At 40.3% G+C, this 27,735-nt stretch overlaps 1 protein-coding gene and 3 long non-coding RNA genes across 48 annotated transcripts in view; 2 read left to right on the forward strand and 2 right to left on the reverse strand.

Moving 5' to 3' along the window:
• LOC144341167 (uncharacterized) lies at nucleotides 1-27,426 on the forward strand. The gene is made up of 3 exons (XR_013417945.1): nucleotides 1-842; nucleotides 2,828-2,962; nucleotides 25,416-27,426. It is a non-coding gene; the product is annotated as an uncharacterized LOC144341167 (long non-coding RNA).
• LOC144341179 (uncharacterized) overlaps nucleotides 1-27,646 on the reverse strand; it is a 32,849-nt gene extending 5,203 nt beyond the window's left edge. The window contains exons 1-2 of the long non-coding RNA XR_013417963.1: nucleotides 27,274-27,646; nucleotides 24,379-26,115 (exon numbers count right to left, since the gene is read on the reverse strand). This is a non-coding gene — a long non-coding RNA (uncharacterized LOC144341179). The remainder of the gene's footprint in view (nucleotides 1-24,378; nucleotides 26,116-27,273) is intronic.
• PPP1R12B (protein phosphatase 1 regulatory subunit 12B) overlaps nucleotides 1-27,735 on the forward strand; it is a 247,708-nt gene that overhangs the window by 5,209 nt on the left and 214,764 nt on the right. The gene's annotated exons all lie outside the window — the stretch shown is intronic.
• On the reverse strand, nucleotides 15,618-23,651 carry LOC144341177 (uncharacterized). The gene is made up of 3 exons (XR_013417962.1): nucleotides 21,221-23,651; nucleotides 16,390-16,926; nucleotides 15,618-16,066 (listed from the first exon to the last, which is right to left on the reverse strand). It is a non-coding gene; the product is annotated as an uncharacterized LOC144341177 (long non-coding RNA).

Below are 27,735 nucleotides of genomic sequence, written 5' to 3' on the forward strand. Positions count from 1 at the left end.
CTTCTTCTTCTTCTTTTTTTTTTTTTTTTTTTTTTTGGTGACAGGATCTTGCTCTGTTACCCAGACTGGAGTGTGGTGGTGTGACCATGGATCACTGCAGCTGCAACCTCTCAGACTCAAGTGATCCTCCTACCTCAGCCTCCCTAGTAACTGGGACTGCAGGCACACCCCATCATACCCAGCTAATTTTTAAAATTTTTTGTAGACAAGAGGGTCTCACTATGTTGCCAGGGCTGATTTTGAGCTGTTGGGCTAAAACAATCCTCCCCCTTCAGCCTCCAAAAGTGCTTGGATTACAAGTGGGAGCCACCACACCTGGCCTCTCCCCAATTCTTAAACTCATGCTGAATAACTATATATCACCATTTGGGCTTTTAGAATCATCTTCTCCATGAGTATTTTGAAATAGGCAACCTGTTAAGATATGTGGATTAAGCACAGTTCTGCCAAAGGTAAGGAGTTGGACCAGTCTTGTTGGTAACAGAAAACTAAGTCGTTTATTTTTTTCTTTTTAAATATTTTAAAATTAAGATACACTTTGTATACAACAAAATTCCCTCTTTGTAGTGCAGCACCCTATGAGTTTTGACAAATGCGTACAGTTGTGGAACCACCACTATAATCAAGATGTAGAACATTACCATACCCTCAAGATTTTTTGTGCTCCTTGGTAGACAGCTCTTCCCACCCTCAGCCCATGACAGTCATTAATCAGTTATTTTGTTCCTATAATCACAATAGATGGAGGCTGAGGCAGGAGGACCACTTGGGATCAGGAGTTTGAGACCAGCCTGGGCCACAATAGCAAAACCCTGTCTTTACAAAAAAATAAAATTAGCCAGGCACATTGGTGCATGTCTGTAGTTGCAGCTACTTGGGAGGCTGAGGCAGGAGGATAGGTTGAGTCCATGAACTGGAGTTGCAGTGAGCCATGATCATGCCAGTGCATTCCAGCCTGGATGACAGAGCGAGACCCTGTCTCTAAACAAAGAAGAGCCACCATGCTGGGCCTAGAGTAAAGTTTTTGATATTTGAATATTATGCCATTAATTACATGTGTCTACTATATTTTTCTCTTTAGAGGTTTTCTTAGATTCTTAATTAACAGCTAATGTTGAACGTCTAAATGTTAGATTGTAAGCGTGTACTAGAGTATATATGTGGTATAATTTCTGCCCTCAAGGAACTAACAGTCAGGTTTGGAGACAGATAAATAAAAAAATGATTCCTTTTAGAGTTCCAAATTCTATGATGCCCTGGAAAGGATGTGTTCCTAAGTGGGAGGACAAAGGAAGGCAGTCCAGGATGATAGAGCAGCATGGGCGAATAAATAGGAATGAGTGTGGTATGTAGGCAGAGGACACTAGGAAATCCTAATGGATGTGTTTGAAGGGTTAGAGATGAGAGAGAGTCGGGGTGACATCCTAGAGGGCTTTGAACATCAAACATCAGGCCAAGGAGGCTTGATGGACTCCTTAGTAGAGAATTTTTGTGGGTTTGAGCAAGGTTGTTACCCAACCAAAGCAGTATTTTGGGATTCTGAAGTGGCACTTGGATTTCTGAATGAATGGAGAGACAGAGTTGAGAGAACCAGCTGAGTGAATGGAGATGAGAAAAAAGTGTAGCACAGTTCTAGCTTGTGAGTATGAAATAATTGTGTTATTCAGGTAGAAATAGTATTCAGTCAACGATTAGAGTGAGGTACTCTGAAGATGTACAAGTAGAAATCTCCTATAAGTGCGGGGCATGGTGGCCCATGTCTGTAATCCCAGCACTTTGGGAGCCCAAGGTGGGAGGATTGCTGGAGACCAGGAGTTTGAGACCAGCCTGAGCAATGTGGTGAGACCCTATCTCTCCTACCCCCCCCCCAAAAAAATTAGCTAGGTATGGTGGTGCACACATGTGGTCCCAGTTACATAGGAGGCTGAGGTGGGAGGATCACTTGAGCCCAGGGGGTTGAAGCTGCAGTGAGCTGTGTTCACACCACTGCACTCCAGCCTGGGTGACAAAGCAAGAGTGTGTCTCAAATAAATAAATAAGTAAGTAAATATCCTGTAGGTATCTATGTGACTCGAGGCTAGTCACTTTCCTATCTAGGCTTCAATTTTCTCATATTTGAGACGAGACTTGATTTTAGCATGAAGGTGAGAGTTGAAGTAATGAGTGTGAAAGAGGAAGGGGAGAAAATATATAGAGAAGAGCAGAAAACACAAACAGCTGGTAGGCAGAGAATGCAGAAATTCAAGTTAGAGCCATTGGAAGATGTGGTAGGATGACTAATGGTGCCCCAAAGATGTCTAAGTCCTAATCCCCAGAACATGTAAATATGTTACCTTACATGGTAAAAGAGACTTTGAAGATGTGATTAGTTTAAGGATCTTGAGATAAGGAAATTAACCTGGATTATCCAGGTGAGCCCAATATAATCACAAGCATCCATATAAGAGGGAGGCAAGAGAGCAGAATTAGAATAGGAGATGTGATGAAGGAAGCAAGAGATTGGAAGGATTCCAGGAAGGGTCTGTGAGCCAAGGAATGCAGGTGGACCCTAGAAGCTGAAAAAGGCAAGGAAGTGGATTCTTCTCTCAGAGCCTCCGCATAAGGAACCAGCCCTGCCAGCAATTTGACAACTCAGCCCAATGAGACTGATTTCAGACTTCCTTTTTTTTTTTTTTTTTTTTTTTTTTTTTTTTTTTTTTTTGAGACTGAATTTCGCTCTTGACCCCCAGGCTGGAGTGCAACGGCATAATCTTGGTTCACTGCAACCTCCTCCTCCCAGGTTCAAGCGATTCTCCTGCCTCAGCCTCCTGAGTAGCTGGGATTACAGGCACTCACCACCACGACCAGCTAATTTTTGTATTTTTAGTAGAGACAGGGTTTTGCCCTGTTGGCCAGCCTGGTCTCGAACTCCTGACCTCAGGTGATCCACCCGCCTTGGCCTCCCAAAGTGGTGGGATTACAGGTGTGAGCCACTGCATCTGGCCATGATTTCAGACTTCTGACCTCCAGAATGCTATGATAATACATTTGTGTTGTTTTAAGCAACTAAGTTTATGGTAATTTGTTAGAGCAGCAATAGGAAACTGATACAGAGAAGAACTGACAAACAGTGATATTGAGGTATTTCAAGGAATGGATGGTAAATAGTGTAAAAGGAAATTGAGGAGAAGGCCTGTAGAAAGACTGTTGGATTTGGTCATTTAAACTTTGAAAGAGCACTTTCAGTAGATATATTTTTGAAGACTTTTGTGGAGGTTATATGCAGTTTTTTTTGCATTAAGGATAACTTGTCTTTCTGTTGACTTTTGGGTGAAAAAATATAGATTGTCCATCAATATAATTGTAATTTAAATGAGGGCCCAAAATATATGACAAATTCAGGCTAGTTCAGGTGGTTTCATTATTCATGAGTTAAGAATATTTTAGGATATTAAACCTGACAGTAGGGGCAAGAAGGTTATGTCCCTATTACTGATGGCTGATTATCTAGTTTATTTTACTTCTCAGTCTAGTTTGGCCCATTTCCCACTCATTAGCACTTTCACTGGAAGGCAGCCTTGGGGGAACAGTGATAGGGAGGTTAGTACCAATAAACAGTTTCTTCTGCCATTCTCTTTTATTTATTGAGTGTCTACTGTGTATCTGATTCTGTGCTTCTTGTTACTTTTACTTAGCAGTAGATACAATTTAGAAACGAAATTGAATTTTGGGAAGGGTCTCCAGAATAGTTGGTTACTATTATAACTTATAATAGGAAATCGGCTACATAGTAATTTCTGTTCTAGCATTCTGGCTCTTGAGGAGTGTCAGGGGAGTACTATATTTATCAGTATTTGAGACTATTTTATGCTTATGGAGGAGAATTACATATATATCTTCTGTAAGATGGTGAGAGATGGCGGATGTCTAATAAATCTTTAATGGTTCAACATAGTAATAATAAATTCAGATTAAGATCTTGGCCCAGAATGTCATATAGGACAAGGAATTGAAGCCTCATTTGGATTGCTAATTGAATGCTTGCCCAATTTGTTGATGTTGTTTTTGTCTGTGAATATGTTGGGGTTTTTACTGCTTTTGAAGGGTAACTTAAAAAATTGTTTCTTAAACTTCTGATCTTAGATTGTAACCAGTTTGAGTAAAATTTGGGAGCTTAAAGTTTTATCAGGCATGCAGAGTTTATGTTTGTTTCATGAGGTAGTTCAATTGAAAAACTGAAGCTTTGGCTGGGCGCGGTGGCTCACGCCTGTAATCCCAGCACTTTGGGAGGCCAAGGTGGGCAGATATCGAGGTCAGGAGATTGAGACCATTCTGGCTAACAGGGTGAAACCCTGTTTCTACAAAATATACAAAAAATTAGCCAGGCGTGGTCACACGCGCTTGTAGTCCCAGCTACTCGGGAAGCTGAGGCAGGAGAATCGCTTGAACTCAGGAGGTGGAGGTTGCAGTGAGCTGAGATGGTGCAACTGCACTCCAGCCTGGGTGACAGAGCGAGACTCTGTCTCAAAAAAAAAAAAAAAAAAAAAAAAAAAAAAGTAAAAAAAAGAAAAGCTGAAGCTTAGTGTTCAGAATTGAAAATTGACTTGCATGTGGTTTTTAATGAAATATTCTACTTCATTGTAGTTATGGAATAGGTTTATACAAAAATTTAGAAATTATTTTATATTTAGTATACTTAAATGTTATAATACAGTGTTAATCTGTTAGAATATTAATCTAATGCAAATTTGGGGAACTGTTTTTTGGTGCAATGCTCTAAATATTCATGATATATCTGGCATGATATATATATCTGGCTTTTCTGTATGACTTATTGGTCTAGTGACTCTCTTTTTTTTAAGCATTTTATTGTGGAATATTTCAAAATAGAAGATACAAAAGTAGAGAGAATAGTATAATGAATTCTCAAAAGTGATAAACTTATGGCCAATCTTGTTTCATTTATAGATCCTCATCTCCAGTGTACTGGATTATTTTATAGCCAATCATAGATATCACATACTTTTTTTTTTTCTTTTGAGATGAATTTCACTCTTGTTGCCCAGGCTGGAGTGTAATGGTACGATCTTGGCCCACTGCAACCTCCACCTCCTGGGGTGTCTTAGCCTCCCAAAGTAGCTGGGATTAGAGGCATGTGTCCCCATGCCTGGCTAATTTTGTATTTTTGGTAGAGACAGGATTTCACATGTTGGCCAGACTGGTCTCGAACGAACTCCTGACCTCAGGTAATCCACCCGCCTCACCCTCCCAAAGTGTTGGGATTACAGTCATGAGCCACTGTGCCCAGCTTATATTTTATTTGTAAATATTTCAATATATATCTCTAGAACGTAGAACTTTAAATTAAAAAAATCGGCTGGGCGTGCTGGCTCATGCCTGTAATCCTAGCACTTTGGGAGGCCAAGGTGGGTGAATCACCTGAGGTCAGGAGTTCGAGACCAGCCTAGCCAACATGGTGAAACCCCATCTTCACTAAAAATACAAAAAATTAGCCAGGTGTGGTGGCACGTGCCTGTAATCCCAGCTACTTGGGAGGCTAAGGCAGGAGAATCACTTGAACCGGGGAGGCAGAAGTTGCAGTGAGCTGAGATTGCACCACTGCACTCCAGCCTGGGTGACAGAGCGAGACTGTGTCTCAAACAAAAACAAAAATAAAAAAAAAATTTCATTAGCATACCTAAAAGTCAAAATCTTGTTTCTTAAAATTTTATTTTAGTAATGTTTAAATTTCCCTGATTGTTCACAGGTGTGTATGTGTGTGTGTGTGTGTGTGTGTGTGTGTGTGTGTGTTTTAACAGTTGGTTTATTCAAGTCATGATTCAAATAAGGTCTGTTTTGATTGATATGTATTTTAATCTATGGTTTCCTCCTCATTTTTTTTCTCTTACCTTATTTGTTGAAAAACTGGGTTGTTTGTACTTTTAGAGTTTCTCTACAATCTAGACTTTTCTGACTGCTTGCTTGTGATGTTAATGTGTTCTTTTGTCCCACGTGTTTTCCATAAACTAGTAATTAGAGATGAGATCTGATGATTAAGGTTCAATTTTTTTGGTAAGAGTACATCTTAAGTGGTGGTATGTACTTCCATGAGAAGGCAATTAATGTCAGGTTATCTCTCTTTGTGATTTAGTGGCCATTGATGGCCTGCAAAAATTTTGAAGTTTCAAGCCAGTGTTGACTAGACCTGAATTCAATTAATTAGTTAATTATTCTAGTTATCATCACATCACAAGAAGCTCCTTGTATTGAGCTTCCAATTGGGTTACCAGTGATCAGCTTAAAAAATGTAAATTGGCTGGGTGCAGTGGCTCACACCTGTAATCACAGCACTTTGGGAGGCCGAGGTGGGAGGATCACCTGAGGTCAGGTATTCGAGACCAGTCTGGCAAACATGGTGAAATGCTGTCTCTACTAAAAATACAAAATTTAGCTGGACCTGGTGGTGGACACCTGTAATCCCAGCTACTCGGGAGGCTGAGGCAGGATAATCGCTTGTACCCGGGAGGTGGAGGTTGCAGTGAGCCAAGATTGTGCCATTGCACTCCAGCTTGGGCAACAAGAGTGAAACTGTCTCAAAAAAAAAAAAAAGGTAAATTGTGAATAAAATGGTTAACATGGGTTTAGTGTATTGACTGTTGCAAGGCTTGACAAGGTGCCCAATGTTGAGATTAGTAGTACTCTTCATATGTAAATTTTTTCAGTGATTGGCAATGGAGTAAACTTTTTCTACTGTCATTTCAGATCTTTACCATTAACTCTTAACCAAAGTTCCCTGTATTAGTCTGTTTTTGTTGCTATAAAGGAATGCCTGAGACTGGGTAATTTATAAAGAAAAGAGGTTTAATTGGCTCACAGTACTGCAGGCTATACAGGAAGCATGAAGCCAGCATCTGCTTGTGTTGAGGGCCTCGAGAAGCTTACAATCATTGCAAAAGGCAAAGGGAGAGCAGGTGCATCACATGGTGAGAGCAGGAGAAAGAGAGAGAGGTGGGAGGTACCATACACTTTTAAACAATCAGCTCTCATATGAATTACCAGAGTAATAACTTACTCATTGCCATGGAAAGGACCCCAAGCCATTTATGAGGGATCTGCTCTTGTAACCCACACATTTCCCACCAGGCCTCACTTCCAACATTGGGGATCACATTTCAACATGAAATTCGGAGGGAACAAATATCCAAAGCATATTATTCTCTTTATTTTGAAATATTGTTCAGAATTCCAGTTCAGTAATATGGTTTCTTATTCCCTAAGACAACTGCCAACCCTTGAGGTCCATTATGAAAGAAAACTTCAAAGGGAAGCCTCCAAAGAAAACTAAAAAAAAAATAGAGAGTAACTTGGTGATGTAAGGAGAAGAAAGAGACCTGCTTTATAAGAGAGAAGATAGGAAGTGTGTCCATTCTAGCTACATCAGTTTTGGGCAGTCAACTGTGGGCAAATGATGTGCTTGTCTTAGAAAATGGAAGTGACATTGGGCATTCATATGGAGATTGGGTTGGTTGGCTGGCTGTTGTGCTCTTTGAGGTCTAAGAGAAATTGGCCCTTCTAATTGAATGTGAATTTCACAGTGGGATGTATGGTTTTATGAACTGTTTTGTTTATATGCGAGCATTTCAGGCGAGGCAGGTTGCTTTTTTTTTTTTTTTTTTTTTTTTTTCCTGCTTCTTGGCAACATTTTTGCCAGGTTTCTTTTTTTAGTTAGTGATTTTTATTTTTTTAAAAGTTGGTTGGTCTGGCAATGAAATGTGACTTTAATATGCCAAAACAGATTGTGTTTGGGTCCTGTGGATGCAGCTTCACTGTTTTATAATTATGCCTCTTGTATTGATTTTCCTACCCATGTTTAAATTGTTCCTCCTTGACAGTAAATAGCATGAAAAATGAGGTCAAAAGAATAACTCACCTCATTATAAATCACTAGGGGTAATGGAAAGTGATTCTGAAGGATGACCAAGATTCCTTCTATCTGTTGAGAATCATTTCATCTGTTGAAGAGTTCCTACAGCGCAAGGACTCTAGTGAGGAGCTGCATCCATTCATACTTCACAATTGCCATACAGGGCTAGTATTAGGAGAATTTGACTGCTAGAACTCTAAGTGCTTAACAGGTATTTTTTTAAAGTAGGCAACATCTTTATGATTGGCACCAGTTTTCAGTTGAGAATGGAGACTGCCTTGCTTCAGCTCTGTGTGTGTATAGTCACTTCATGACAGAATCACCAAGGCCCAAGGGTTTTTTTTTGTAATAAGGAAATAACTTTGAAAAATTATAATTATAAACTTAATTTTTCTGCTCATTACCTAACTTATTGCAAGATTATCTTCATTTTTCTTAAGAGAAATGTTCTGTCCTATCTCTATAATGTACTTCTGTAGTTTGAATGTTTATTTTTTTATGTTTGAGACAGTTTCCCTCTGTTACCCAGGCTGGAATGCAATGGCACGATCTCAGCTCACTACAACTTCTGCCTACTGAGCTCAGGCGATTCTTGTGCCTCAGCCTCCTGAGTAGCTGGGACTACAGGCATGCACCATCATGCCCAGGCCGATTTTTGTATTTTTAGTAGAGATGGGCTTTTGCCATGTTAGGCTGGTCTCAAACTCCTGGCCTCAAGTGATCCACCCATCTTGGCCTCCCAAAGCGCTGGAATTGCAGGCGTGAGCCACCATGTCCAGTTTGTAGTTTGAATCTTTAAACAGTCAAATGATCTCTTATTAATTTTGAGGGCACATTTGTATTGAGCACTTTCTGGATGCCAGATGCTGTTGTATACTGGGATACAAAGATGGCATACAACTGTGTCTTGCTCTCAGGCATCCCACAGTTACTGACAAACTCATAATCTTAAAGATCTATTCTGGTCTATATTGCTTGTACTTCATGTTGATTCCATTTCCTATTAATCTCTTCATAGTAAAAGTGGAGAAAAGGGTATTGATCATTATCTACACATTTACTTTTGTATATTTTAAGATAATCAAAACCTTGTCGTTAGCCTTCTCTAATCAGGATAAACATGTCTATTCTTTAATTTCCAAATCATTAATCGTTTTGTCTATCTCTCCTGTGAATTTCTGGTTCCTTTTGGGTCCACTGGCCCTGTGAGAAGAGACAGTAATGTCGTCAGCTCTGGGGACCACCACTAGGGTGAAAGAGTATTATAGGACCACTTCAAAGTACAGAGTTGCAGGACTATCATTATGCATTTGCTTTATGAGAAGATTATGAAGTTCCAGGATATTATAGCAAAAAGAACATTAGAGGACAACATTTGGCCCACCTGTGCCATTTTATTTTATTCTATTTATTTATTTATTTAGAGACAGAGTCTCCCTCTGTTTGTTGCCCAGACTGGAGTGCAGTGGTGCGATCTTGGCTCACTGCAGCCTCTGCCTCGAGGGTTCCAGTGATTCTCCTGCCTCAGCCTCCCTAGTTGCTGGGACTACAGGCACACGCCACCATGCCCAGCTAATTTTTGTATTTTTAGTAGAGACGGGTTTTAGCATATTGGCCATGCTGGTCTCGAACTCCTGTCATCAAGTGATATGCCTGCCTTGGCCTCCCAAAGTGCTGGGATTACAGGTGTGAGCCACTGTACCTGGCCCATTTTATTAATACAAATGAGAAATATGAGGCCTAGAAAAAAGCTAAAGGAATACCTTAAGCATGGTACAGATATAAGATATAATGAAATGTTCTATTTATCAAATTTCTGCTTGATATTCTTTTCTATCTATGGAAATGTAGTTATTTGCAAATTATTAGTACTTTGAGAAGAAGCAAAATGTGCTGTAAATTCTTGTGAAGAACTTTTGAAGAAGGATGATGCCTTATAGTTTTATTCCTCTTTCAAAAACGTCAAATTAATAGAAACATCGGGGTAATTATTCATGTTCCAAGATAATTAATCTAAGGATTCTATTAAGAATTGGTTTTACATTTGACTTATTCATCTCTATATCTATCTATTACTAAGCAACATGATAACATTACAGGGTCTTACTCTGTTACCCAGGTGAGAGTGCAGTGGCTCAATCATGGCTCACTACAGCCTTGACTTCCTGGGCTCAAGCATTCCTCCTGCCTCATTTTTTAGTTTTTTGTAGTGATATGATCTCACTGTGTTGCCCAGGCAGGTCTTGAACTCCTGGGTGCTCAAGTAGTCCTTCCGCCTCAGCCTTCCAAAATGCTGGGATTACAGGCATGAGCCACCGTGCCTGGCCAGCAAAATTTTTTAAAACAGAAAACAATTAGTATAAATACCACCCTAACATATTAACTGTTTTTTTCTCTTTGTTCTTCCTCAGGCTATCTTAGCTTTTGCAAATATTTTAACATAGTTGAACTCATGGTATGTTAAAATTACCATCAGTACTGTGGCCAGGTTTAGTGGCTCATGCTTGTAATTCCAGCACCTTGGGATGCCAAGGCAAGAGGATCACTTGAGGCCAGAAGTTTGAGACCAGCCTGGGCATTTTTAGACATAGGGAAATCCTATGTCTAAAAAAAAAGCCAAGTGTGGTCGCCCGTAGTTGTGGCTACTCAGGAGGCTGAAGCAGGAAGATTGCTTGTGCCCAGGGGGTTGAGCTAAGATTGCACCGCTGCATTCCAGACTGGGCAACAGAGTGAGACAGTCTCTAAAAAAGAAAAAAAAAAAAAAGTAATGTTTACTGAGTGCTGCTTTATACCAAGTGTTGCTATGCATTTTGCTTTTTAAAAATTATCTTTACATCAACAGCTCTACCAAATAGGTGGTTTATTCCATTTAATGATGAGGAAGAAGAATCAAAGAAGGTAATTTGTCCTAACCTAGGGATCACAGGTCATGGTGGTATTTAAACTCACATCTGTCTAACTCAGAAGCTTTTAGTCTTCTACCTAGGTTGTGCTGGTTTTCTGAAATCCTGGCTTACCTCTCCATTTAGACCTCTGTATTTTTTAAAAAGCCTCTTAGCACCTGTAATGCCAGCACTTTGGGAGGCTGAGGTGGGCAGATTGCTTGATCTTAGGAGTTCAAGATTAGCCTGGGCAACATAGCAAAACCCTATCTCTACAAAAATACAAAAAATTAGCTGAGCATGGTGGCATACCTCTGTAGTCCCAGCTACTCAGGAGGCTGAGGTGGGAGGATCACCTGAGCCTGGGAGTTTGGGGCTGCAATGAACTGTGATTGCACCACCGCACTCCAGCCTGGGTGACCGAGCAAGACCCTGTCCCCGCGCCCCCGCCTCCCCCAAAAGATCTCTTAGAGACATAGTTTTATAGAGGTAGGATTCTTTTAGCATTCCATTGCTACTGAGATTTTTATATTATCAGAATTCTGCACCTACTCAGTGTGAAGTAATAGCTAAAGCATTGCTTTCCTACCTCCTTCATGTCATGGTGTACACAGAAAATGACATTTGTATAACACCCCGGTAAACTAGAGGATATTTGCAAATTTGATACAAAAATTCATTGTTGCTGGGTTTGGTGGCTCATGCCTGTAATCCCAGCACTTTGGGAGGCTGAGGTGGGCAGATCACTTGAGGTCAGGAGTCTGAGACCAGCCTGGCCAACATGGCGAAACTCTGTCTCTACTAAAAATACAAAAATTAGCCAAGCATGGTGACACATGCTTGTAATTCCAGCTACTTGGGAGGCTGAGGCAGGAGAATTGCTTGAACTGGGAGGTGGAGGTTGCAGTGGGCCAAGAACACACCACTGCACTCCAGCCTGGGAGACAGTGAGACTGTCTCAAAAAAAAAAAAAAAAAAAAATCAGTTGTATTTTCTTAATACAGTAATGATAAGAAAATGCATTAAAAATCAGACATTGAGCAATAGAATAAAAATATATGAATATTAAATAAATAGACTAAGAACAACCAAGAAACTACAAAATTATGTTTTATTTAGGAACAACTAATAATACCATATGTATTAATAATGATGATATTGATTATAATGCTATTAATGGCAAACATACAGAAATTGTGGAGCAATTAGAGCAAATTAAATAGAAAACGTCATTTACATATGCGTGCAAAACATAGAACCTCACTGATGTTAAACAATGTAGACTAAAATAAAAATATAGGCTAAAATGATTCAACAGGAAGATCAAGAGAAGGGGCTATTTCATGGAGTCACTGTACTGTGCCATGTGCATAGTTTTATGCACCAAAACTATGGAACATAAGTGGTTCCACATAGTGAAGTCATGTTTATAGTTTTCCGTATCAAAATTATAATTAGGGGCCGGGCGCGGTGGCTCAAGCCTGTAATCCCAGCACTTTGGGAGGCCGAGACGGGCGGATCACGAGGTCAGAAGATTGAGACCATCCTGGATAACACGGTGAAACCCCGTCTCTACTAAAAAATACAAAAAACTAGCCGGGTGAGGTGGCGGGCGCCTGTAGTCCCAGCTACTCGTGAGGCTGAGGCAGGAAAATGACATAAACCTGGGAGGCGGAACTTGCAGTGAGCTGAGATCGCGCCACTGCACTCCAGCCTGGGAGATAGAGCGAGACTCCGTCTCAAAAAAAAAAAAAAAATTATAATTAGGAAGTTTATGTAGAGAACCATATGAATCAAATATAACTTTACCCATCCTGAATTTTTAGTTGGTTGCCAAACATTTTTAATACAATACAAAATTTTATTCAGAAGATCTTTATATTACACTACTTATAAGACATTTTAGAACAATAAATGATTGGGAAGTTCTGATATAAAGCCTTTTAGCTCTAACATATTGATAGTATGCATTCAGTAAATATTGAGTATTGTTATGTTGTGTTAGTAAAACAAAGTGGTTAAGATTATGAGCTTTGGAATCAGACATACTTGGTTTCTAATCCTGGTTTTGCTACTTACATAAGCTTTATGTAAGCTGTCTGTGCACAGTGCCTTATTCTTGGTAGGCATTTAGGTGATTTTCTTTCAGACTAAGATGAGGATAAAAATCTTTAGTGAGTCTTCCCGTGACCTACCAGACACTGTATGATCTGATCCCCCATTAGCTCTCAATACATGTCTTTCCCTTGTTCGACCTATTCCAGTCACATTAGCATCCTCCTTGTTTCTCAGAAACTCCAGTTGCTAGGAATAGATGCTTAAGGGCCTCACATCTGTTTTTCCTTCTGCCTGGAATGCTATTCCATCAGATACACACGTGGCTTGCAAATGTCACCTTTGCAGTGAAGCACTTCCAGGCCATCGTATCTAAAAATTTCAGATAAACTTTCCTCACTTTCTCATTTTTTAAAATTGAGGTAAATTTTACATATAGTAAAATACTAGCTTAAATCTACAGTTTGATGGGTTTTGACAATGTATATAACCATGTAACCAATATGGTTTGGATATCTGTCCCCCCAAAATCTCATGTTGAGATGTAATCCCCAATGTTGGACGTGGGGCCTGGTGGGAAGTGTGTGGGTCATAGGGGAGGGTCCCTCGTGGTTTGGTGCTGTTCTCAAGATAGTGAGTGCAGTCTCAGGAGATCCTTTTTTTTTTTTTTTTGAGACAGAATTTTGCTCTTGCTGCCCAAGCTGGAGTGCAGTGACGTGATCTCAGCTCACTGCAATTTCCGCCTCCTGCGTTCAAGCGATTCTCCTGCCTCAGCTTTCCGAGTAGCTAGGATTACAGGCGCGTGCCACCATACCTGGCTAATTTTTAGTATTTTTAGTAGAAACAGGGTTTCACCATGTTGGCCAGGCTGGTCTTGAACTCCTGACCTCAGGTGATCTGCCTCCCTTGGCCTCCCAAAGTGCTGGGATTATAGGTGTGAGCCACTGCGCCTGGCTGAGATCTGGTCATTTAAAAGTGTGTGGCCGGGCGCGGTGGCTCACGCCTGTAATCCCAGCACTTTGGGAGGCCGAGGCGGGCGGATCACAAGGTCAGGAGATCGAGACCACGGTGAAACCCCGTCTCTACTAAAAATACAAAAAATTAGCCGGGCGCGGTTGTGGGCGCCTGTAGTCCCAGCTACTCGGGAGGCTGAGGCAGGAGAATGGCGTGAACCCAGGAGGCGGAGCTTGCAGTGAGCCGAGATCGCGCCACTGCACTCCAGCCTGGGCGACAGAGCGAGACTCCGTCTCAAAAAAAAAAAAAAAAAAAAAAAGTGTGTGGCACTGCCCCCTGCAACCTTGCTCCTATTCTTGCCCTGTGATGTGCTTGTTCCACTTCATGCTCCACCGTGAGTAAAAGCTCCCTGAGGCCTCCCCAGAAGCCAAGCAGATGTCAGCACCATGCTTGTGCAGCCTGCAGAACTGTGAAACAATTAAATCTCTTTTCTTTATAAACTAGTCAGCCTCAGGTATTTCTTTATAGCAACACAAAAATAGCCTAATATAGTAACCATCACCCAAATCAAGAAATAAGACATTTTTGCTTCCTTTGCAAGTTCTACCCACCACCCCTGCATCCTCCCCCAGGCCACCACTGTTATAATTTCTATCATTCTAGAATAGTTTTGGCTGTTTTTTTTTTAAAGAATATTAACTATTCTTTATTTGATATTATATATAAGCCATATAAAATGCCTTTTAATAAGTTAAAAGAACCATTTTATTTTGAGATAAGGTCTCACTCTGTCACACAGGCTGGAGGCAATGGCAGGATCATGACTCACTGCAACCTTGACCTCCTGGGCTCAAGCCATCCTTCCATCTCAGCCTCCTGAGTAGCTACAACTGCAGGAATGCACCACCCTGCCTGGCTATTTTTAATTTTTGTAGAGACGAGGTCTCTCTATGTGGTCCAACTTGTGGCCTCAAGCAGTCCTCCCACTTCAGCCGCAACAAAGTACTGTGATTACAGGCATGAACCACCATGCCTAGCCAAGGAACCATTTTAGACACAGAGAATTCTAATTAAATTGGCATAGTTAAGACCAGAAATATAAAGTAGACATTGCTACCTTATGTTCAGTCCTTGCCTTTAAGAGGCATGTGAACACAGAACACAGGTGGGTCTTGCTTGGTTCTGAGGCAGTGAAGACATTTCCCCAGTATTTAAATATATTCGTATAGCCAGTTATATAAACCTGAATATAAAGCCAATCTCCAATAGGTTTTAAGATGGCATTCACAATCTTTGTGAAAAGTTGAACACTACGAATTAAGTCCAATCATAGTTTTAGAAGGGGGAAACAGTGATACCATTTACTGAATCAGAATTACTATTAAAATAAAAAAAAAAACCCAAATGTATTCATTTAACCACAAGCTAGTCTTAATTAAATCAGGACTGCTCAACAAAAATAATGGGTTATTCATGATCTGAATTCTGGTGTATATAAGAGAGCTATTAAATTATGTACATATAAAAAAGTCATGTGGTCAATTATTACTGATTATTAGCTTTTCTGAGATAAGCTATCAAGTCTGTCCTTTCTGCCTTCTTCTTAATGCTGGCAGTGGTCATTTTTGTTCCAGGGATGTGCTTCTTGGGATTCTACAAATACTCCATCAGTGTCTTCTCTCCTCAGGTGGTGCCTCTGTTCTGATTGGCATCTGTGTGAGAGAATTCGGTGGCCTGACCTGTCTTCTGCATAAAGAGACCATGGAGATTTGTCTCACTGTTGTGCTTGCCTCGCTTTACCATGGTGTGGCACTGGGCACACCTTTTTTTTTTTAAGACAAATTCTGGCTCCATCATCCAGGCTGGAGTGCAGTGGCACGATCTTGGCTCACTACAACCTCTGCCTCCTGGGCTCAAGCCATCCTCCCACCTCAGCCACCGGAGTAGCTGGGACTATAGGCACGTACCACCATGCCTGGCTAATTTTTGTATTTTTTATCAAGACAGGGTTTCGCCATGTTGCCCAGGCTGGTCATGAACTTCTGGGTCCAAGCAATCTGCCCACTTCAGTCTCCCAAAGTGCTGGGACTACAGGCATAAACTACCATGCCTGGCCTTGGGCACACTTCTGAACAAAACGCTTCTTGCCTTTCTCAACATCACCCATATTTAATTCTGTCTCTCATCACTGGTGCTATGAACTTCCTGTTCAGAAGCCAGACATCCCACTCTTTCAGTTTTAGCTGTTTTAAAAGGAATATAGAATATGTACCTTTTATTTTTTGTTGTTGTTGTTGAGACAGAGTCTCGCTCTGCCGCCCAGGCTGGAGTGCAGTGGCCGGATCTCAGCTCACTGCAAGCTCCGCCTCCCGGGTTCACGCCATTCTCCTGCCTCAGCCTCCCGAGTAGCTGGGACTATAGGCGCCCGCCACCTCGCCCGGCTAGTTGTTTTTTTTGTATTTTTAAAGTAGAGACGGGGTTTCACCATGTCAGCCAGGATGGTCTCGATCTCCTGACCTCGTGATCCGCCCGTCTCGGCCTCCCAAAGTGCTGGGATTACAGGCTTGAGCCACCGCGCCCGGCCTGAATATGTACCTTTTAAAGTTTGGTTTCTTCAACTGAACATAATGTTTTTGAGATTTATTCATTTTTCATGTATCCATAGTTTGTTGTTTTTTGTGGCTGAGTAGTAGTCCATTGTGCAAGTATTCCAAAATTAGTTTATTCTTCTGATTATTGGCATTTGAGTTATTTCCTTTTTTGCTATTATGAATAAAGATGATAAAGATGCTATGAATATTCTACAAATCTTTTTGTAGACATATTAGTTTTATTTCTCTTGGGTAAATACCTGAGAATGAAATTGCTGGGTTATAGAGTATATACATTTTTTTTTTTTTTGAGATGAAGTCTCGCTCTGTCGCTAGGCTGGAGTGCAATGGCACCATCTCAGCTCACTGCAACCTCTGCCTCCTGGGTTCAAGTGATTCTTCTGCCTCAGCCTCCCTAGTAGCTGGGATTACAGGAGTCCGCCTCCACACCCAACTAATTTTTTGTATTTTTAGTAGAGGCGAGGTTTCACTATGTTGGCCAGGCTGGTCTCGAACTCCTGACCTCAGGTGATCCACTTGCCTCAGCCTCCCAAAGTGCTGGGATTACAGGCGTGAGCCACCATCCCCGGCTGCGAATATAAAATTTTAGCTTTATTAGCAACTTGCAGCTTTCTGATGTGGTTGTACCATTTTATACTACCCCTAGCAATGAATTAGAATTCTATTTGCTCCACATCTTTGTTGATACTTGATATTGTCATTCTTTTTGAATACAAGTTCCATTTATTCCACATCTTTTTTGTTTTGTTTTGTTTTTGAGATAGAGTCTCACTGTCTCACTCTGTCACTCAGGCTGGAGTACACTGGCTTGATCACGGCTCACTGCAGCCTCAATCTCCCAGGCTCTTGCCTTTCTCTCACCTCAGCCTTCCAAATAGTTGGAACTACAGGTGTGCACCACCACACCCAGCTTTTTTTTTTTTTTTTTTTTTTTTTTAGAGACAGGGTCCTGCTATGTTGCTCAGGCTGGTCTCAAACTCCTGGGCTCAAGCAGTCCTCCCACTTTAGCCTCCCAAAGTGCTGGGATTACAGGCATGAGCCACTGTGCCCAGCCCACATCTTTGTTCATATTTAATATTGTCAGTGCATTTTTTTCCTTTTTAATATTAGCCATTGTTTGTATAGTGTTATTTCATTCTGGTTTTAATTTACACTTCCCCAATGACTAGTGATGTTCAGCACCTTTTTGCATATTTATTAGTTATTTGGAGTGTGTGTGTGTGTGTGTGTGTCTGGTTTAAGTCTTTTGTACATTAAATTTGCTTTTTGCTTTTTATTGATTTGCAGGCATTCTTGATGTTTTCTGGAATAAGTCCTTGGTCAGATAAATATATTATAGCTATTTTACCCCCGTCTATGCCTTGTTTCTTTACATTCTTGTTTTGTTTTAATAAACTTTTTATTTTGAAGTGATTTAAGATTTACAAAATTTGCAAAGATAGTTTAGAGAGTATTTGTATACCCTTCACCCAGCTTTCCCGAATGTTAACATTTTACATAAACATGGTGCATTATTCAAAACAAGATTTTTTGTTGTTGTTGTTGATATTCTGAATGCCATTTCCTTCATTATAGTTTCTTTTTTCTCTTTCTTTGAGACGGAGTATTGCTCTGTCACCCTATGCACTCTACTGCAGTGCAGTGGCGCGATCTCAGTAGAAACCTCCACCTCCCAGGTGCAAGTGATTCTCCTGCCTCAGCCTCCCAAGTAGCTGGGATTACAGGCAGGTGCCACCACATCTGGCTAATTTTTGTATTTTTAGTAGAGACGGGGTTTCACCATGTTGGCCAGGCTGGTCTCGAACTCCTGACCTCAGGTGATCCACCCACCTTGGCCTCCCAAAGTGTTAGGATTACAGGTGTGAGCCACTGTGCCCGGCCCCTTCATTATATTTTCTAATCAGTTTTTCTTATATTAGAAAAGTAATTTTTGGCTGGGCCCAGTGGCTCTTATCTGTAATCTCAGCATTTTGGGAGACTGAAGTGGGTGGACTGCTTGAATCCAGGAATTCAAGACCAGCTTAGGCAACATCTCTAGAAAAAACACAAAAATTAGCTGGGCGTGGTAGTACGTGCGGATAGTTCCAGCTACTCAGGAGTCTGAGGAGGGAAGATGGCTTGAGCCTGGGAGGCAGAGGCTACGGTGAGCTGAGATCAACACCGCACTCCAGCCTGGGCGACAGGGTGAGACCCTGTCTCAAAAAAAAAAAAAAAGCAATTTCGCCTGGACAAGGTGGCTCACACCTGTAATCTCAGCACTTTGGGAGGCTGGGCAACATAGAGAAACCCTATCTCTGCAAAACAAACAAACAAACAAACAAACAAACAAAAGAATAGCTGGGCCTGGTGGCACATGCCTGTGGTCCCAGCTACTTGGGATGCTGAGGTAGGAGGACCACTTGGGCCTGGGAATTCAGGTCTGCAGTGAACTGTGATTGTGCTGCTACACTTCAGCCTGGGCAACAGAATGAGACTCTGTGTCAACAAAAAAAAAAAAAAAAAAAAAGGAGTTTTTAAAAAGTAGTAGTATTTATTTGATTTTCTTACTGAACTATGTTATTAGTTTTCTCAAACTCTGGATTTTTCAGTTATATATTAGCATCTATTAATCATGATGATAATTTCTTTTTCTTTTTCTTTTTTTGTAAGATGGAGTCTTGCTCTGTCACCCAGGCTGGAGTGTAGTGGCACTGTCTCGGCTCACTGCAACCTTTGCCTCCCTGGTTCAAGTGATTCTCATGCCTCAACCTCCTGAGTAGCTGGGATTACAGGTGCACACCACCATGCCTGGCTGTTTTTTGTGTTTTTAGTGGAGATGGGGTTTCACCATGTTGGCCAGGCTGGTCTCGAACTCCTGACCTCAAGTGATCCTCCCTCCTCAGCCTCCCAACGTGCTGGGATTACAGGTGTGAGCCACCACACCTGGCCACTGATAATTTCCTTTTGTTTTTCCCCAAAGGTTTAAATCTTTAACACTATAAGGTTTTTAATTTTGATGATGTCTAATTTCTCTAATTTTTCAGAGAAAAATTTGAGAATTTTGTTGCTTATACTTTTAGTGTCATATCTAAGAAATTATTGCCTATTCCCAAGTCACAAAGATTTACAGGTATGTTTTCTCTTAGAGTTGTGTAGTTTTAGCTCTTACACTTGGGTCTTTGATACATTTTGAGTTAATTTTTATATATGGTGTGAACTAGGGGTCCAGCTTTATTTTGCATGTGGATATCCAGTTGTCCCAGCACCACTGTTGAAAAGATCCCAATGTTTATGCCTTCCTTTTTTTATTTTCTGGTCTTCAGTTTTAACCAGAACATTTAGAACACTATTAATAATTGTGACAGAGGATGTCTTTGTTTTTTTTTTTTCCTTTAATGAGAATGTCTCTAGCGTTTCTACTAGAAATATGGTGTTTAGTTTCCAATAGCTTCTTTGATTAAGGAATTTTCTTATTTCTAGTTTATGAAGGTTTAAAAAAATCCCCTTTTTATTGCAAAATTTAACACAGAAAAGTGTACATAAAACACAAACGTACAACTTAATGGATTTTTATAAAGCAAAGGTTTGAGTTACTACTACTTTGGTCAAGAAATAAAATATTATTTCTAATGGTTTTAAGATCAAGAAGGTATATTAATTTTTTTATACCCTTGATTATAAAACTGTTAATAACCCTGGGAAATTTAAAAGGATTATTGGGATGATGTCTCACATAGTATGCTTTAAAAGTGACAGTTATCAGCTATAGCTTTAACTGAGGCACTGAGGCTGCCATTATTTTACATTTTCTCCTGAGCTTTATAAATACATATCCAGCTGGATTCTCATTATCTTTCCTTGGAGGCTCGCAGGTACCTCAGACTCAACATATTTTATATAAACTGCTTCTCCTCTGTTTCCTGTCTCGGTAAAGGGCACCTCCCTCTACCCAGTCATTATGCTAGAAACCTAGGTAACATCTGTGATTCTTTGTTATTTGTTCAGTAATGTTTATCCAGCAGTTACTATGTGCTAGATACCTAAGACTGTGAATATAGTAGGGAATAAAAGAGACATGGACCTCTCATGCTGGTCCTCTCATGAGCTTGTAGTCACCAAATCCTGTGGATCATACCTCCTATATATCTATCAAATCCATCTGCTTTCATTTGTCTCTCTCTTTTTTTTTTTTTTTTTTTTTAAGACGGAGTCTCGCTCTGTCACCCAGGCTGGAGTGCAGTGGTGCAATCTCAGCTCACTTGCAACCTCTGCCTCCTGGGTTCAAGCAATTCTCCTGCCTCAGCCTCCTGAGTAGCTGGGGCTACAGGTGCATGCCGCCATACCCGGCTAATTTTTTTGTATTTTTAGTAGAGATGGGATTTTACCGTGTTGCCAAGGCTGGTCTCAAACTCCTGAGCTCAGGCAATCTGCCCACCTCTACCTCCCAAAGTGCTAGGATTACAGGCATGAGCCACTGTGCCTGGCCTCATCCACTTTAGTCCAAGTAATTGTCTCTCACCTGGGTTATAGAAACAGTCTGCTGCATAATTTCCATGCTTCTATTCTACTTTCTCCAACTATTTTCTTTTTCTTTTTTTTTTTTTTAAGACAGTCTCATTCTGTCGCCCAGGCTGAAGTGCGATGGTGCGATCTCGGCTCACTGCAACCTCCACCTCCTGGCTTCAAGTGATTCTCCTGCCTCAGCCTCCCGAGTAGCTGGAATTACAGGCATGTGCCACCACACCCGGCTAGTTTTTTGTATTTTTAGTAGAGACAGGGTTTCACCATGTTGGTCAGGCTGGTTTCGAACTCCTGACCTCAAGTGATCTGCCTGCCTCAGCCTCCCAAAGTGCTAGGATTACACAGGTGTGAGCCACTGCACCCTGCCTCTCCAACTATTTTCTATGCTTCAGCCAGGAAGACCTGAATATTTCACACCTTTCTTAAAATCTTTCAGTGGTTGTCATTGCCCTGTTCTCCAATCTCACTTCTTGTCGTTCCCATTTTTTAATTCTACACTTCAACCACACTGATCGTTTTTCACTTTCTCAATTATATCATTTTCTCATCTCCAAGTTTTAACACATTTCCTTCTCCTACTTCCGCAATCCTTATTGTCTGTCTTTGGTTACCAATTTTACAGGTCTCAGGTTCAACATCAGTGCCTCTAAGGAGCCTCCCATGGCATAACCCATACTGTGTTTTCCCTTTATATCTTTTTGTTATTTTTTTTAAGAGATAGGGTCTCACTATGTTGTGCAGTGGTATAATCATAGCTCACTGTAACTTCAAACTCCTGGGCTCAAGGGATCCTCCCAAGAAGATAGGACTACAGGTGTGTGCCACCATGCTTGACTAATTTTTTAATCTTTATTTTGTAGAGACAAGGTCTCACGATATTGCCCAGGCTGGTCTCAAATGCCTGACCTCAAGCAGTCCTCCTACCTCAGACTCCCAAAATGCTGGCATGAGCCATGGCACCCAGCCCCAACTTTGTTTCTTATAGCTTACCTGTCATAACACTTGTCATATAGTCTTACAGTTTAATTTGTCATATATCCTTATGGTCAATACACTTTAGGCTCTGGGAAGGGGGGGACTGTGCCTAACTTATTCACTATTATTTTAATTGCATCTACCGCAGTATCTGTTAAGTCTTAGGCACTGGGAATAAAGATTTGTTCAATGAATGAACTAAGCAGAGGAAGGGGGTGGTGGCAAAAAAACAGCAGTATAAGAATAATCAGAGTTGGAATAATCCAAGTTTGTGCTTCAAACCTTATAACTTCTTTTGCTTAAAAATACTTGATTTTCTTTCTTAATAATTGACTCTTGTTTTAGATTTTTTTTTAATTAGTTAAACTTTGGTTGGGTAGGGCTTAACAGGGAATTAGCAATTTGATAGCATGTTCTTATGTCTTTTAAAGACCAAGAGAACTAGAAGGAGAGCATAAACCAGGATTTTAGATGCTAAAAATATTACAGAATTTAGATCCTTGACCTTCAGGGAGTGTATCAATGTGAGGAGTGCAACTGTTAGGAATAAGTACCTCTGATGTTGAAAGTTCTTGCAAAATTTAGACAATTTGCTGTGTCATAGGTATTGAATCAGCTGAAAGCAAACTGAAAGTATAAATTGAATGGATGTACAGAAATGTGAGTGGTAGTAAGAATAAAACTAAATTTTAAAAACATAGTTTAGGGATTGGTATGTAAATACAATCTTATATGTAAAGATTGCATCCTTTTATAAGTTGTATGTGGATTAAATAGTCTTAATCATTTATTTGATGTAAAAATTACCCTGGAAGTTGTTATCTGTAATAAAGGAATATGGGAAGGATCATTAAAGTTTTTTCAATATAATGTAAATATTAAATAATAGGATAGTGGACCAACCAGAGTTCATCAGAGACTATTTTTTTCAACCTTGTACCTTTTTGTTCTTTTTGAATGCTGGGAGGTGAACCTTTTACACCAAGCTTGTCCAACCCATGGCCCCTCAGGCCACATGCGGCCCAGGACGGCTTTGAATGTGACCTAACACAAATTCATAAACTTTCTTAAAACATTATGAGATTTTTTTGGCTTTTTTGTTTTGTTTGTGCTCATCAGCTATCATTAGTATTACTGTGTTTTATGTGTGGCCCAGGACGATTCTTCCAATGTGGCCAAGGGAAGCCAAAAGATTGGATACCCCTGTTACACCATTTGGTGAGCTAAGACATGGTTACATGAAAACAGTAACAACTAACTGTTTAAGGCAGGATAATTATGGAATGAATACACTGGCTAATTAGATGTTCTGAGAAGATAGAGGTTACTTTCAATTGGGAAAGGCATGGTTCCTGGCAGGCTGGGTATCTCGTAACTGCTTATAAGATAAACAGGTTGAATATTTTGAAGTAGAGTAGTAATGTGAGAAGGGTAGTATTTTAAGTGATTAATTTGATAAGACTGTGTTGGATGGATTGATTGGAGGAAGGAGGGATGAGTTAAGATGCACAGTAGCTTATTAGCCTCTAAGGCAGTAGTGAAAGGCATTTAAGAGAACAGTAAAGTAAGATGTGAATAGGCATTTAAGAAAAATAAAGGATGTTGAGACTTACTGGTTATGGGAAGCAGGAGAAAGAAAGGTCAAAGACAATTTTAAGATTTTGAGAATACTGATATTTAACAAATATTTATTAAGCATCCATTCTGTGCTAGATGCGGAAGTAAGTTAAGTGCCAGGGGGAAAAAATGGTGAGGAGTGAGGAAGATGGTCCTTTTTCATGTAGCTTTCATTCTGCTCTATGATATGAATGCAAAGGAGGATGGCAAGAAAGGAAGCTGATGTGGAGGAAGAGTAGAGCTTAGTTTTAGACACTTATAATTTGTGGTAAGATTGTGAGATACCAAACTGCTAATGTGTGGTGAACTATTGGAATTTAGAAAAAAGTTTAGGGTCAAGGATAGATTTTGAAGTCAGAATCAGCTGGATTCCCAATCTATTAGTCATTACAACTCTCCTTTCATAAGGGCCCTCATCTTCCTTTAGTTTGGGTTCAGTGTACTTTGCGTTTTCCCAGTTCTGCTCTCCTAAACTTCATGGTGGCGGGGTGGCTCACGCCTGTAATCCCAGCACTTTGGGAGGCCGAGGCAGGTGAATCACTTGAGGCCAGGAGTTCCAGACCAGCCTGGCCAACATGGTGAAACCTCATCTCTACTAGGAAAATAAAAAATTAGCCAGGTGTGGTGATGCACGTCTGTAATCTCAGCTACTCATGAGAGGCTGAGGCATGAGGATTGCTTGAACCCAGGAGGCGGAAGTTGCAGTGAGCTGAGATTGTGCCACTGCACTCCAGCCTGGGCAACAGAGCAAGACTCTGTCTCACACACACACACACACACACAAAATTCCTTATTGACTTCATAACAACTATATTGATTTTTGTATTAAAGAAGCAGCACCATAGAGTGTTTAAGAGCACAGACGCTGGGGCCAGACCACCTGGATTTGAATTCTGGTTCTGCTACTTACTAGCTTGGGCAGATATTTAATCTCATTGTGCTTTAGTTTCTTCATAGGTAAAATGAAGATAGAGTTTCAAACTCATACAATTGTTATGAGAAGTAATTGCATTAATGTATAAAAAGTGCTCAGAACACTACCTCACACAAAGTAAGTGCTTACATGTGTTTTTGTTAAATAAAATACTCTTATCCTGGTCTTTATTACCTCCTGCCAATGTTTTAATCATCCCAAGTGGCTCTGTTTCTCATTTTCATGCTTCCAATCGCATCTTTACTTTCTTTCCTATTTACCACTATTTCTCAAAAAAAAAAAAAAAAAAAAAAAAAAAAAAGACACACTTTCAGCACTTTCCTCTCCTCTCCACCCCCAGACTATCTTTGTTATCATTCCTCCTTCTTTTACAGGCTAATACCATCCTTTCTGCCTCTTCTAGGATGATAGTAGATCAATTATCTCTTCATTTGTGCCTTCTCCTGCTGTCTTCTTTTCCTTAAAATGCCTCAAGTTGTTGTCATTCTTTTTTTGGTCCTTATTCTTAAAAATAAAAATGGCCACCAAAAGAACTATTTCAGTCTTACCTCTCTTGCAAACCACTGACCCATCTCTTTCCTTTCTCTTCAAATTCTCCTTAAGGAGTAGTGTAAACCCCCTGTGCTACTTTGCTCCGTTATACTGAAACTGCTTCCTCAAAGGTCATCGCAGACTTCCTAAATGCCACACCTTATCATCCTTCTAATTCTTTTTTTGTTGTTGTTTTGGGACAGTCTTGCTCTGTCACCCAGGCTGGAGTGGAATGGTGCGTTCTCTGCTTACTGCAACTTCTGCCTCTCAAGTTCAAGCGATTCTCCTGCCTTAGCCTCCCGAGTAGCTGGGATTACAGGCATGTGCCACCACGCCCAGCTAATTTTTGTATTTTTAGTAGAGATGGGGTTTCACCATGTTGGCCAGGCTAGTCTCCAACTCCTGACCTCGTGATCTGCCCACTTCGGCCTCCCAAAGTGCTGGGATTACAGGCGTGAGCCACCGCACCCAGCCATTTTTCTAATTCTTATCCTTTTGGAGCATTTTATAACATTTTGTCTACTTTATCTCCATATGAATTAAAACTCTTACTCTTTGGCTTCCAAAACAATGCTTTTTCCCCCCTCAGATCCTCCTCTTACCTCCTGAGTCACTCTTCTGCTCATGATTCCTCTTCCATTGCCCACTCTTTACCCAGATTTCCACCCCCAACTCACTTTCTCTATATTCTTTCTTTCTTTGTAACCTTACCCACTCCCATGGCCTCATCCCTCACTATGTACTAATGATGTCGAGATCTGTCTGACTGTGACCTGTTTAGACTTGACTTTTTTCCTGGACTCTAGATTTGCATTTCCAACTGCCCATTAGACATCTTGATATAGACGTCTTACAGGTTTCTCTTGGTCTCAGTATTTCCAGAGCAAAATTGTTCTCATCCTATCACAAAATCTGTTGCTCCTCCTCGTGTTTTCTCTTTTGGAGAGAAGTGTCATCAGCCACTCAGTCATTTAAGTCATTGAGTCCCAATTGACTGCATGAGAATCACGTGGGGGCACATGTTAAAAATAGAGATTGCTGAATTGTATCCTCCAAAGAGCCTGATTCATTAGGTCTATGATAGGACCCAGGGATCTTTTATTCTGATGCTTATCCAAGTTTGGAAATCACTGATGAAAACTGATTTGCTCCCTCCATCCGTATCTCCACCGTCTACTGAGTTACCAAGACTTATCAGTTCTATCTGTGTAATGTCTCATAACTCTGTCTTCTTGTCTCCATTTACACTGCTAGTATTCTAGTTGAGACTGTCATCCTTATGGGAACTTGTAGGTACATAGTAGGTATTTTTAAAATTCTTGTTGAATAAATGAATGCATCATTGCCATAGTCTGCCATAGGTCTATTTTTTCCCCTAATTTCACACCTTTACAGTCTATTTCTAATAGTACCTTGCTATTTTAAAAATACCAATCCAATGGTATAACTTTTCTTTAAAAAAACAATCCATCAGTGGCTTTCAAGCTTGGTTATACATCAGAATACTCATTAAATACAGATTCTGTCTGTTTAAGAATGAGGACAATTAAAGAAAAATACAGATGCCTGAGCCCCAACTCTGGCAATTTCAATTTAGTAGATCTGGAGTAGAGCACAGGAATCTGTATTTTTACCAGGTATCGCAGAGATTCTGATGCAATTTTGCATTTTGAAGCCATTCACATGCAGAGTAAAAGAGCATCTAAAATGCTTTCAACCTGTCTTACCAGTTTTTTTCCCTACCACTCCTCAACCTCACTCACATACCTTCTCATTTATTAATTGCCATCTCCTCAGCACTCCATGAACTTTTTGTTCATGCTATTCTCTTTGCTTAACTGCTCCTGCTCCCCTTCTGTGCCTGGTAAAACCCTCCTAATCACTTCAAGGCTTGGCTCAGGTGTCATTTCCTCTGTGAAGTTTTACCTTGTCAGAATTTATTCATCCTTCCTTCTTGTTCTCATGATACGTTGTTGCTAGTTTAGCAAACCACAGGTGATATTATCTTACACAAATTTATATTTGATTTTTCTCATGCTAGAGTGTGAGTCCTTGATGCAAGCATGATTGTCTCAAACATCTTTTTCTCCTTGGTGCCCAGCACACTACTTGAATGAATGGATCAATGTTAAAAATTATGAAAGATGAGCTCTCTCATGGTTGAGACAAGTGGAAGACTGAGGTCTGTCCCTTGGGGAAATTACATATTTTGGGATAGGAAGAGGAAAAATAAGGAATGATCAGAGGGAGAAGCTGAAGAACTAGTTGGTCTATCATGGAAGCTTAAGGAAGGAGAGAGAATTTGTTCACTTGTTCATCCGATCATCCATCCATTTACTTAAAAGTGTATATATTTATTGAGTATTTACTATATGTCAGGCACTGTTCTAGGAAAGAAGAAATCATTCTTTAGAAAACTTGAATGTGTATTTGTGTCTAAAATAGAAAAACAAAAAATAAAAATTAAAATTAAAAAATCTTAACCTACCACAAAAAACTTGGTTTTTATCTCTGATGAGGTTTAGAATTGAGGCTTCTTCCTGCCTTGTCCTAGTTGGTTATCTTAATCTCTTAAAGGAGAGAAGGCCAATACACAGTATTGGTTGTGTTGAGCTGAGATGGTACCATTGCACTCCAGCTTCGACGACAGAGCAAACCTCTGTCTCAAAAAAAAAAAAAAAAAGAATCAGGAAATGGATGTTGAGACAATCCATACACCTTATTCAGATGTCACCAGTTTTACTTGCATTTATTTGTGTATGTGTGTGTGTA

Source organism: Macaca mulatta, chromosome 1 (assembly GCF_049350105.2).
Source record: "Macaca mulatta isolate MMU2019108-1 chromosome 1, T2T-MMU8v2.0, whole genome shotgun sequence".
NCBI lineage: Eukaryota > Metazoa > Chordata > Mammalia > Primates > Cercopithecidae > Macaca > Macaca mulatta.